At 29.2% G+C, this 12,539-nt stretch overlaps 1 protein-coding gene across 3 annotated transcripts in view; it reads right to left on the bottom strand.

The window, feature by feature from the left end:
• Nucleotides 1–12,539, bottom strand: part of LOC148235258 (estradiol 17-beta-dehydrogenase 11-like) — a 32,913-nt gene that overhangs the window by 20,031 nt on the left and 343 nt on the right. The window lies entirely within an intron of this gene.

The raw sequence follows: 12,539 nt of genomic DNA, 5'->3' as shown, positions 1-12,539 counted from the left end.
AACTGTACGTGTCAAACAGATTAAAGAATAGTTTTAAAAATTATTGCATGTCAAATGAGAGCAACAGTCGTTCTTATCAGAAATCCCGAAACAACGATGAAAAAGCTTAGAATCGCTAAGTGATATTTTAGTTCAGTTCGGAAGATCTAATAAAAAAAAATGTTCCGAAACTCATTACTCATAAGCAAAAGAAAAATTATCTTATTAAATTAAAAATAACATTGCTCCTAAATAATGCTTAAAAAATACTTTCAGCAGTGAAAGTACCACAATATTGATTCATAATAAGTTTTCAACTAAAATTTTGTGAATCTTTAATATTGCCATAAGATAATTTTATACGCCAATTAGCAATGAATAAGTCACGGTCGGCGAATTGGAGAAGGTCGAACAAATTTTGAATTGAAAAATCTCAGATAAGAGCAATCAACAAATTTCACATGGATGCAATATGCTATGATAACAATAACAACGCAGATAATTGAAAGTGGGACGAGGGGTCAGGGATACGGTGTCGCGATTAATTTATTATTATGAAAGATTGATATGGAGTCGCCTTGAAGTTATAGAATAGCAATGACATTGTCTTATTTTAAGCCGCCGAGGAAGTAGAAAAATGAAGGTTGAAAATCTGACCTTACAAAGAGTTTAAAAAATGCATTTTCCCCCTATATAAATAAAACAACACAAACGTGTCACAGACTCAAAAGAAAACCTTCGATAAAGAAATAAATGGGTTCAAATTAAAGTTCCAGTTTCAACCCTGCAAAACCTGAGAACTAAAAAGGATACTGTTCAAGGTGGCCATTGGAAGAACAGGTTTCATTTCAACATTCTTGTAGGTATTTTTTAAAACACGTATACGTGTAATTATTAATATATCATAATTTGCCCTACACTATTTTGCCTTTGTGGCGTAACCCTTTACATACAATGATTCAATTGTGAAATTATTCAAATTGCACTGTGCTATCGATGGCAATAAAAAGTGTTCGCCCAAGAATAATGGCGTTTATATAACCGTACATTATCCGTAATCATATGTTGCAGATAATGCGTTAAATATGCGCCGTGCAATAGGTTAAGTCTTAAGGTCGCAGTTTTGGATCTATTGTGATTTATAATATTGTATTAACACTTAGTCGTTGTAATAAGTATACAAAATGAGATCAAATAGCACAATACAACATTACATAATACAAAACATATTATTGATCAATGTAATATCAATAACTTTTATAGCTGACATGACACATTTTAATAGTATTACTATAGGCTACTAAAAAAATACATAGCTTGAAATTTAAAACGAAAATAAGAAACCAGTCTGCTGACAAACATTTTGGATATTTTTTTCCTTGAATAGGACATAATAGTTTTCCTCTATTAATCAAGATCTTTAACTTGTTTTGACCGGTCAAAAGCTGTACTAGTTTTTTTTAGCAATATATTTTTTAGCATCATCAGAAATTACACAGTTAATATACAATTGAAGACTCGCGAGATAAAAATTCAGTTAATTAAGATATAAAGTATTAAGCCATGACATTTTTATGAATATCGGTTGACATAGAATTTTATACATTTTTGAGTGCAGATTTATTTTATACGCAATTTGAAATTTGAGAAAACGTATCTGCCGTTAACTAAACTCCAAAACCATGCAATATGCAGGCGCGTATAGTGAGATACATATCTTTTCGCTTGCTCGCGTTTTAAGTGACGAGAGTGGAGCACAAAAAACAATTATCACTTCTCAGAAGTCAAAAATCTATGGCAAAAGCAATAAAATCGTGCCGTAGTCGTCGCAGTGGGACCATTCGTTACCGAGCGTTCCCAGTGCGACGGCGTCGACACGATTTTATTGCTTTTGACGTGAATTTTTTACTACTGAGAAGAGATAATTGTTTTTTGCGCCCTCCTATTGGGCAAAATTCGTTTTAGATATGCTTCATTCGAATATAAAAAGTCTCAATATGAACGCTAGATAACCGAGAGTTTTCACTACGAAGGCTACGGCACGATTTTATTGCTTTTGACGTGAATTTTTGACTTCTGAGAAGTGATAATTGATTTTGCGCCCTTCAAATGACCAAAATTCGGTTTGAGTATATTTTTACCAATACTCTCATATTATACATATCTGTATACTATATTTGCGTTAACACAATCAGTTCGAGAGCTATCCATTTCATCATTATTCAAAATTGAGAAAGAGATGGCAAGTTTGAGTTTACGTCCCTATCGATAGCTCTAAAGCATACGATTCGAATATATGTTTGATACACTAATCATTACTCTTGTTTATATAATCATTACCATATTTTTTTATATTTTTAGTCATTCTGAGTAATGATAAGTATATCGAACGTATATCCGTATCGTTTGCTTTAGGGCTAATAGTAGTGGCGTAAATCCAAACTTGCCATCTCATTCTCAATTATGAAAATAGCTCTCGAACTGACTGTGTTAATGTAAATAATGTATAGTAATACTGGTTAGAATAGCTATCGTATTTTTTAAACATAGTGTAATATCCAAGTGCAGATGAACTATGATTTACTGAAATGACATATTTTGGGACTGATTTTTTGTAGATTTTTTTGAGGGATAATCTGAGAATTTCTGGCTTAGAATCAGAGATGTCATTTCGGATTTTTCTAATAGTCGACTTAAACTTCCACTCTTCTTTAAAAGCACTTAAATACGGTTAGAACATCACAGATCGTATCTGCATTTATTATTACTATTGTGCAACAATATTAGATATATTTAATACATTAGATAAATTGATGTTGCAAAAATTACAAAATAGGGCAGTGAGAGTAATCTTAAATAAAAATATATTTACTAGTTGTAGAAGTATGATTAATATTTTGGAATGGTTAAATGTTCAAGAAATATTGAAGATGAATGTTTTAGTATTTATTTATAAGTTAATAAAAATATTTAATAAGAAATAAAGATGTACACAGATTTAATACTAGAAATAAAAAAAAATTGAGGATAGTTAGGTATAAGAAAACGAGTACGGCCAGGGGAATTATCTATAGAGGTGTGAATTTGTACAATAATATTCCTAGGATAATCCGAAAAAATATAACTGTAACGAGTTTCCTAAATAGAATAAAAAAACACCTTCATGCATTAATAAATAAATTATAATATTAAGTATTTTTTATTTTCTGTTTATGTTATATATTATATGTATGTTTAGTTAAAATTTGTTTAGTGTAAGAATTAGCTATTAAGCTAAATAAATTAATAAAATAAATAAATAATAATTTCCATTCATTGCATAAATTAAAATAATAAAATTTAAGTTTTTTTTATTTTGAGTAGCAAGATTATTTATAATTTTGCTTTTCTTTGAATGTAAAATAACCAAAATACTTTAGCAGACTCTCAGAAAACATCAAATGATGAAATTGAGATCTCAAGTTTCAACAGAAACGACACAATGCAGGAGTTAAAATATTTTGCACAGCAGTATACGTATATAGCAGTTTCGCGAAATAACAATATTAAGTGGTAAGTCTGTCTTAAGACAGACTAATCGAACGATAAATGTTACAGGCATATAACTAACTAAAGTTAATAATTGAGAAAAAGCATATATAATGCAACGAAGCATTGATTATGAGTTATGATATTTACCAATTAAGAGTACAGGCTTGGTCATAATAATGGGGCACCCCAATAAATGTGTTATATCTTAAAAAATCATTAAAATATAAATATAATACCGACTAAGGTTCTTTAAAGTGTTTATTTTAAGCTTATTTTTAATATTTTGTAAGCCCACCCTTAGCTATAATTTCAGGCATACCGTCAACTAATGACTTGCGGGTGGATGGAGATAATTTTTTCCATTCCATCTACAATTTTACAACGCCCAGACCATAACGCTTCCGCCACTATATCTGACTTTGGGTACTACGCAATCAGTTAGACTCTTTGCTAAAAAACTTTGAAAAATTATTGCTTTAAATGCAAAAAAATCATAATGACAAATAAAAGCCGAAATCATGCAACTGAACAACTGAACAAGAACTGCAACCCTTTTTTAAAACACATATAAGCAATTAAAAACGACAAATTTATTTGTATAGTTCTCAGAATTACGGTTAAAACTGCTTGCTAAAATATTTCGGTCAGAATTACACACCATTTTAAGGGTTGCCACATTATTATTGCAAAGGCTGTATATTATATGCAATAATTTAAACCATACAATGACCTTTAAAGCTAGTATGCAAATAACTGCTCAATTGCTTCAAGAGTAATGTCCTGAAAAGAGTCTTCAGTCATGGATGAATCGGCGAGGTCGAATGTAACCTTAAGAGAAGGCCGATGGATCGAGTTATTTCTCAAAAGCGAGGGATCACTTTCGCTTCTATAAGGCAATTGCACAAAACTTGAACCGTTCAAAAGCGATACAATTACACCACCGAAACTCAAAGATGCAAATTACTTTTTTTCCACCACTTTCGCGAGGGTAAAAAAGCAACAGTGTCGAAATGTGGGTTAACCATTATTATTATATTGTACTATTTACAGGTGGTCTAAGTGCGGCACTTGCGATGCGAGTCAAGGCTACTTACTGCTGCTGCTTTCTTGCAATCTAACAGCGCGAAATGATAAATTGTAATTTTAGCTAAATACTTGCGACACGTTGCGAGTCTTGAACGGACTGTACGGTGGAAGTGTTGAAACGATGCAAGTGAGTGAATGCCTCCGTTTAATAATAAATAATAAAAATTAAAAAAAAAACTGGTCGGATTGCACGCCGCTAATTGGAACCTTCTTTTTTTCAGCATTATCAATATGAATAATATCGTTTATTCGCATGCATACTTATATACCACCATACCGGATTGTTTCGTTGACGCGCGTGTCAAGGTTTGCTATCGCTGGATTGTACCGATGCGTTCCAAAGCGAGTATCGAAATGGTAGTGTACGTGTTTATATGGGACATTCGGTAATGCATGTAAACAATAATAAAATATCATCTTATCAGCAAGGTGAAACAACAATCGGCAGACGATTTTAGATAAACAACACGGTGATGGAAAAGTGAACACACGTGTATGTGCAATATTTTTTCAGTAATTGGAGAACAACGAAGTAAATCGATCAAGGCGAAAGCGTGCAATTCATATATTTGGCATTGTTCTGCTTTATAAGTAATTACTGCAATAATGCAAAAAAAATGTGCAAAATGATCTCGTTATTCGACGAAATTATTGCTTGTTTGGAACGATTGCAACATATTTTTGCGCGTGCAAAAAACTATGGTTGGATAATTTCAATAAACAATAAAAATCACTGTAAATATATATCGATATAAATGTATGTGAAATATGTAGTATATTGTGCTCCTTAATAGCATACATGCCAAGCTTAACATTGGTTAATCATATCGATATCTTATCGAATCAAAACGAAGTATTATATAATATAAATGACAACATTACTAATTCCAAGTTTTCAGACATATTTCAATAGAGCACCGGGATTTAATTCCTGCAGCATAATAAAAATTTAAGGATAAAACTATACTATAAAATAAAATACTGAGCATCATGAGTCATTGTTTGACTAAAATTATATTACAAATAACACGCTTCTTCTAAATCTACACCTTTGGAATGTTCAATGATCATCAACATTTTAAAGGACTTTCTGAAATGTGTATTTAGTCACGGGCAACTAAATCTCTAAATAATTTGTTTTAAAACCTGACTGTGTTTGTGTTATTGTTTTGGTTTAAATTAATGTTAGTTTATGTGAGTTTTTTATTATTAAAAAAAAATCATGTTTGTTTTTTTCCTCGATCAAATATAAATAATATGCTTATAGAATAATCTAGTCCTACTAGTATTGGTAATTTTATGCAAAAATATTTTTTTCCACGTTTGAAATTTTGTTATTAACGCACGCCCCCGCAATGTGCTCGGCGCTGCATTTAATAAACTGCATAGGCTCATCCCCCAAGAGAAGCAAAAAGAAAAAAAATCTCTTAAATCGTAGTATTCACGTATTGTACAATATATTAATTTTATCGCACAATACAATTGAAAAAAATATATCATGAAAAAATGCAATATAATGTTTTGTTATAAACTATAAATATTCTACTACTATTATTCATATACATATATCCATATTTCATATTTTTCATGTAAAACATAAAAGGGCAAAATTACCAAGAAATGAATCATCTTTAATATTTCATAAGTCTAAAATTCCACCTATTATAAAAATCTACATTAGTATATTATCCCCACAATAGTAAAAAAGCAATAAAAGGTTATTATTAAAATAATGCAAGGCAAAAAATAGTCCCTGCCACGTTCCTTTTAATTTGATTAAGGGGTGCAATACATATAAACTCAAACAAATTGGAAGGCTTGGAACAATTAGCATTACGTTTCGTTTACTTGTATTGCTTGAAGAGGACTAAAATATGATATGTAGAACCAGCAAGTAATAAAAACACACCAGCACGATTGTCAGTTCCTAATACTGAGTTCAAAATCATATGAATCATAGTGTTTTATTAAAAATATTTCGTCTGGGAGATAATAATTAGTAATCATTATTATTTTATTTTTATTAAATCTTCCGTTGTAACCTCAAAGGCGTAAGCCCAATGTGTTACAGCAGGGTAAATCTGTACGAATTATGTAAATCAATCAGATATAATAATTATTAACTACAGACTGAAAGTCTATATTAATAATTAAAAATATTGTGTAATATAATTTATAACTAATAGATTGCAGCTGAAATTATAAATTATATTTATTTTATAATAGCGCATTTTTTATAAATAAAAACGTTCTTTCAATACGCGTATTTCAACAATTCTTGCTAAAAGTTACTTTAAAAGGAGAAACCGGTGTTCTCTATCATGAATCTTTAAAATAAAAAATATTTACATTAAATTTAATTTCATCCAAAAATATCATGAGAATTATGTTATGCATACCTTTCATAAAAGAATCGTTAGCTATTCATAATAAAACGGTTAAAAACTTTTGCGGGTTCTTTCAAATAAAAGCATTAGCATTCTTTGAAAACGGCAACAATATTTAAAACCAACAGGTAAAATAAATGCTAACGGAACGTTTTGAAAGTTAAATATGGTACTTAAGGCAAAAACATGTTTTTTAACTTGTGTTTTTTTTCATGATTTCTATTTGTGTTTCTTTCGTTATTTCAGGACGAGGAAAATGTTGCTTTCTTTCATGAATTCACGCTTTTTATAAATAAAAGTATCGTTATCAAATTCAAATAAAATACAGTATAAACTTTTGTTTGTACAGCAGATTAAAAAATGAACTCAATTTTTATAAGCTAAATATTACATTATTGGCAAAAATGTTTCATGATTGTTTTATTTATTTCGAACATAAAATCAGGAGGAAAAAATATTATAGATAGAAAATAAGGATGAAATAGCGTAGTCTGTAACGTGTCAGACTAGTAACTCTGAGGTGGCAGGTTCGAGCCCCGGCAGCGGCACTCGAATTTTTATTTATAAAAAATACGCTATTATTAAAAAAACCGTCCCCAGCTGCAATGACATCTATTGGTTATAAATTATAATACACATAATTTTTAAATATTAATACATATGTCACCGGTTAATACGTACTTGTATGTATTCATTATATCTGATTGACTTACTCAGTTGGTACAGATTTACCCCGTTGTAACGCATTGGGCTTACGCCTGTCAGGTTACAACGAAAATTTTAATAAAAAATAAAAAATTATGTCATGCATGCTCTTTATAAAAATAACATTAACTACATATAAATATTTTTTAAATTACGCAAATGTATTTACTATCATTAAAAATAACACATTTTAGATTAATTTAACTATATGTAGTCTCATGCATATCAAAGAAGAAAATACATACATTTTTGTATTTTTGCTATAAATCAATAATTAAAAATTAAAACTACCTTTATCAAAGCTTGCATGTTATAGCATTTAAGTACTTTTATATATAATAACACAAAATAATTTGATAAAAACATTCAATAAGGTTGTGGTCGTCGAGTCTAAAAAAAATCATTTGTTCAAATTACACGCGATAGAAAGGTGGACAAAATAAATTCATAACATGTTATGCAAATTTCATTAAAAAATCAATAAGAAATATTTTTAACAATGAGATATCTGTTTCTCAAACGTGTGAGTATAATAATTATTGCACATATATGTTCTTAAACAGTGCTGTGTTAATTGACGCGCTAAACAAATTACAAACATATTTACAGACAATTAAATATAACAACAATATACTGACCGACGCAGATGAATGGTAGGTGATAACTGTTAATGGGAAAGTATGCAATATTTATTAGCTATATGTATTACTTATCGATAATTGATAAGCATGACATTATTTTAACCGATATCTTTATTTTTATAATTATATTTTAAGCTAGGAAATATTGTCGTATTAATCAAATCAAATTTAACGTCTACAACACTTAAAAAATCATGACACACGCGTGAATCCTTGAATTTTTTTACTATTTCATCGAGTGGTTAAGTTGCGCTAAACCTCGTTTTTCATTTATTTTGTATGACTCAATTTTCCTGTTTGTGTTTGTTGTTCACGTGAAATTCTGCTCTGTGAAATCAAAGGTCAATCATTTTGGCAGAGAGCACCGAGCTGCTGAGGTTTCGTAAGGTTTCGCGAATCTAAACTAAATGTGTTTAATTCTATGAAACACAAGTATGTATAATAAACGGAGATAATAAATTGAGTTAATGTAGAGCTTCAATCACTATGGGTATAAGAAATGAACCGCAATATTAAATGTTAAGGTGACGTAATTTAAACTGTAATTTAAAAACTATACTACATAATGTATTACTTCCTTACAAAGTAATAATAATGTACTCACCAGTCACCATATTTAAAACGTGCACGACAAACTATAAGAAGATCTTGCGTATGGAATATAAATGACGCTTTGCCATTTAATAGTCAAAGCGTCGAATGTAGGATAAGATCATGAAAACTTATACGAAAAATATCAGACATCTGTTGATGTACGTGCAATTAAAATCACTATTAAAAAGTAACTTGTGTAAACCCGAATTGGTTAGCAACAGTCCGTCAATTTGTTGCAATAGTTTTGTGCAAAAAATAAGACAGCCTTTCGCAAACGTAGATTTAATTCAACATGTCGAAATTATGCAGTGCTAAAAAATATGACACTGTTAATTGCATCAAGTTGGGATTAATCTAAATAAGAGTTTTTTCGTATCTGTGTTGCGAAATGGAGAAATTTTAAAAACAGGGGAAAATACACACACACGACTTATTGGTATACCAATCGAAAACTGTCACTATTGTAAGTAAATTAATTTTACCGAAACTTTCGCTGTCATGTTCGGACGCGCGCGAAATACGTGAGTGATGATACTCGTTTACAAAAAAAAAACATTGCAGTGAAACCTTCCGCGGTTAAATTGTCGCGTGCGTAAACTGCGATTCATACTGAATCATTGCACACTATATACATATATTAATAAACAAGGGTCATTTGCAACGATTACTATACTATTCTGGTTGCAATTTCCAAGTTTATTGTGCCTTTTTTACGCTGACTGCACTATACAGCTTTTCCGGTATCATCGAAATACATAAAAATGTACATTGTAAGACCTAGAGGTAGATTAGGATATAAGATTAAAATTATGACACTATTTTTTAAAAATAGCATAGGCGAAATGCACATTTATATTATAATACAACAACCATATAAGTCGTATATTACTTATGTTGTTCTTATTTTAAATATCAAATCTGAGTTTCCAAAATGAAATTACATAATTGATAATGAAAAGCTATGTATTTCTGTGTGTGAAAACGTAGATTTTATTGCATTGTGATGGAGATATATAATTTTTTTACAATAAGTTAAAATGCGAATAGGTGCGAATGTGAAATTTTTAAAAGCATTATTAAATAAAGAAATAAGAAATCGTGCTTATAGTTGTTAAGATATTATTATTATTTTAACGTATTTTTTGTGTGTTTAAGAACAAACTTACAAGTTTAAAATAATTGCTTGTAAGCTTTATTGAAATTAAAATGCCAGTTCGAACCTCACAGTGTTATATTTTCAATAATTTCTATCGTGCTTATAAGATTTCTTATAAGATTAGAGATAAGTCACTACTTTTTTGATATACCTAAGTATTATCATTTAATAAAAAGATTATACATTCGTAATAAAATGACGTAGTATCTAAGATTTGTATTTGAATACTAGCAGATACTTAGAACTAATCAAGTCAATAATTTTTTACACCAGCCGCAATAAATTGATGTATTTATTTGGTTTAGTAATAGCGATTTGTCATCTATTCACGCGTCTATTTCGTGTACATTGGTAAGAGAAGTTCTATTTTTTAACAATTGATAATGTTGAAAAGTCAAAGTAAAGTAACTAATAATTGTAAATAGCATATAATGTAGTGAACGTCTTATAAGAACGACAATAATACTTTATATATTGAAGTTACTTTTATTAAAAATTCACAAAATTGTCTTATTGTAATGTTTTTTCCTTATCTGATTCACGTATAGCCTTTCTGTATCTTTTTTAACATCTTTAATTGGAGGAAAAGTGGTTAAATAAAATAAAAAATAGAAATACATATTTAGAGGGCAAGCTAACTGCATATTTATATTTAAATCTACCTGAAAATTTTTATAATGCAGATGTGTGTGAAAGAATAGTTTAAGTTTTATTTTACCAAATATGTTATCAAACATTTGTAAGCTCTACTTTTTGTTATTGAATAACTGAATTACATATACTATACAATTAATTTTTTAAAAAAATATATGAAAATCTGAACTAATTGTGTAACTAAAAACCATTATATCTCATGTATAGATAAAAATCCTCTATAGTTTAATAATAATATTTTTAATTATACGAAACACGATGCCTTATATTGATTTTTACATGATTTTTATATGTTTCTTATCTTATCATGATCTGATAAATATTTTTGATTTATTAAAACGACTTAAAATGGCAATATATAAAGATAATTTTGTTAAACCTAAATTGGGCCAAAAGAGGGGGGGGGGAGTTGGCACCCTAAATATAATATTTTTTGTTATTCTATATATGTATGTTTTAATGTTTATTAGTTAATTATGTTTATTTTGTGTAAAATAAAATAATACAAAAAAAAAATATAGCACAAAAGCATTAGCTCTTCGATGTTTAAAATATTCTGTCATTTAATATTCTGTCATTTAATATTCTGGCAAAAATAATGTTAATTCTAAATAAATTGGGATTCAGCCGTCTTGCTGTTTGGAAAGCTTGTATATTTTTCATCTGCTTAAATGGTATTAATGAGTAACACTAACAAAAAGTGTAAAATTATGAGCATAAAGCGCGATAATATGAGCAGATTCTAGAAAATACTAATTACATCTATTGTCAATAATTAAACTAAATATTTAGTAACTTAATAAATGTTTTGTTGCGAAACAGATATTAACGAATATTAAAGAATATTAACAATGAACTCAACAAATTGACGTTTCAATGTAATCAACTATTAAAGTGTTATAAAATTGGTGAGAGAATGAGAGTTTACATTTTTCATATCTACTTGTAGATCAAAATTATTTGAGTACTTTTGAATATTAAGGGCGAACTAGCATTGACCCTTGCATTTGTGCAGATACGTATTTTTTAAGTGTACTATAAATCAATATTTTAAAAACCTAATTCGATTATTTAATGCTCGCAATATTTATGAATATATAAAATAATAAAAAAATAAATGTGAGCCTATGTGTACCAAAGTTAACGATCACTTAATAATCATGATATAAAGCATATACATTAATATAAATAAATAGTGCAATTGATCAAATATATAATTTGTTGTTAGCCTACATTTAAAATTTACAATCCACAAAAAAGCTAAAATATCAGCAAAAGTGAATCGGGTTTGAAGGGAATTAAGAAGATTTAATCCAAGATCACATACAAAGCGGCAAGGTTCTGGTAATCTGGAGTGGTGGGAGTATGGGAGGCGTTGCATGTTGCGTTCGCCGTTAATATTTTAAACATATCTACGGATTTATTATGTAATTGACTAGATTTTTCGAGATTTGAAGAAAATAACAAAATATGTAAAAGAAAATCATCCTATACTATAAACTCTCTCTCCCCCTTTTCATAAAAAAGTTTTTTCAATTTACCGTATGAACCGGGAAAAACAGCCGCTAATTAACAAAGTAATTAGCATACATAGCGTTATACAATAAATGCTATTCGTATTAGTGTTATGGAAATAGCTCTCGTTGAGTTATTGATTTAATTAACTAATAATACAAACTGTCGTGCGCTACCGTAAATTGCACCATAACGCACTTGCAAAAAAACCTTTGTTTATTATACGCATGCGGAAGTAGCATTTGAGTCATTATATGCATCGTTAATGAATTTGCGGATGTTTATTCAACA

This window comes from Plectrocnemia conspersa, unplaced genomic scaffold (assembly GCF_051122295.1).
Source record: "Plectrocnemia conspersa isolate PC_06_02 unplaced genomic scaffold, ASM5112229v1 ptg000005l, whole genome shotgun sequence".
In the NCBI taxonomy this organism is placed as follows: domain Eukaryota; kingdom Metazoa; phylum Arthropoda; class Insecta; order Trichoptera; family Polycentropodidae; genus Plectrocnemia; species Plectrocnemia conspersa.
The sequence above is the reverse complement of the archived record's forward strand: the minus strand, read 5'-3'. Positions and strand labels throughout refer to the sequence as shown.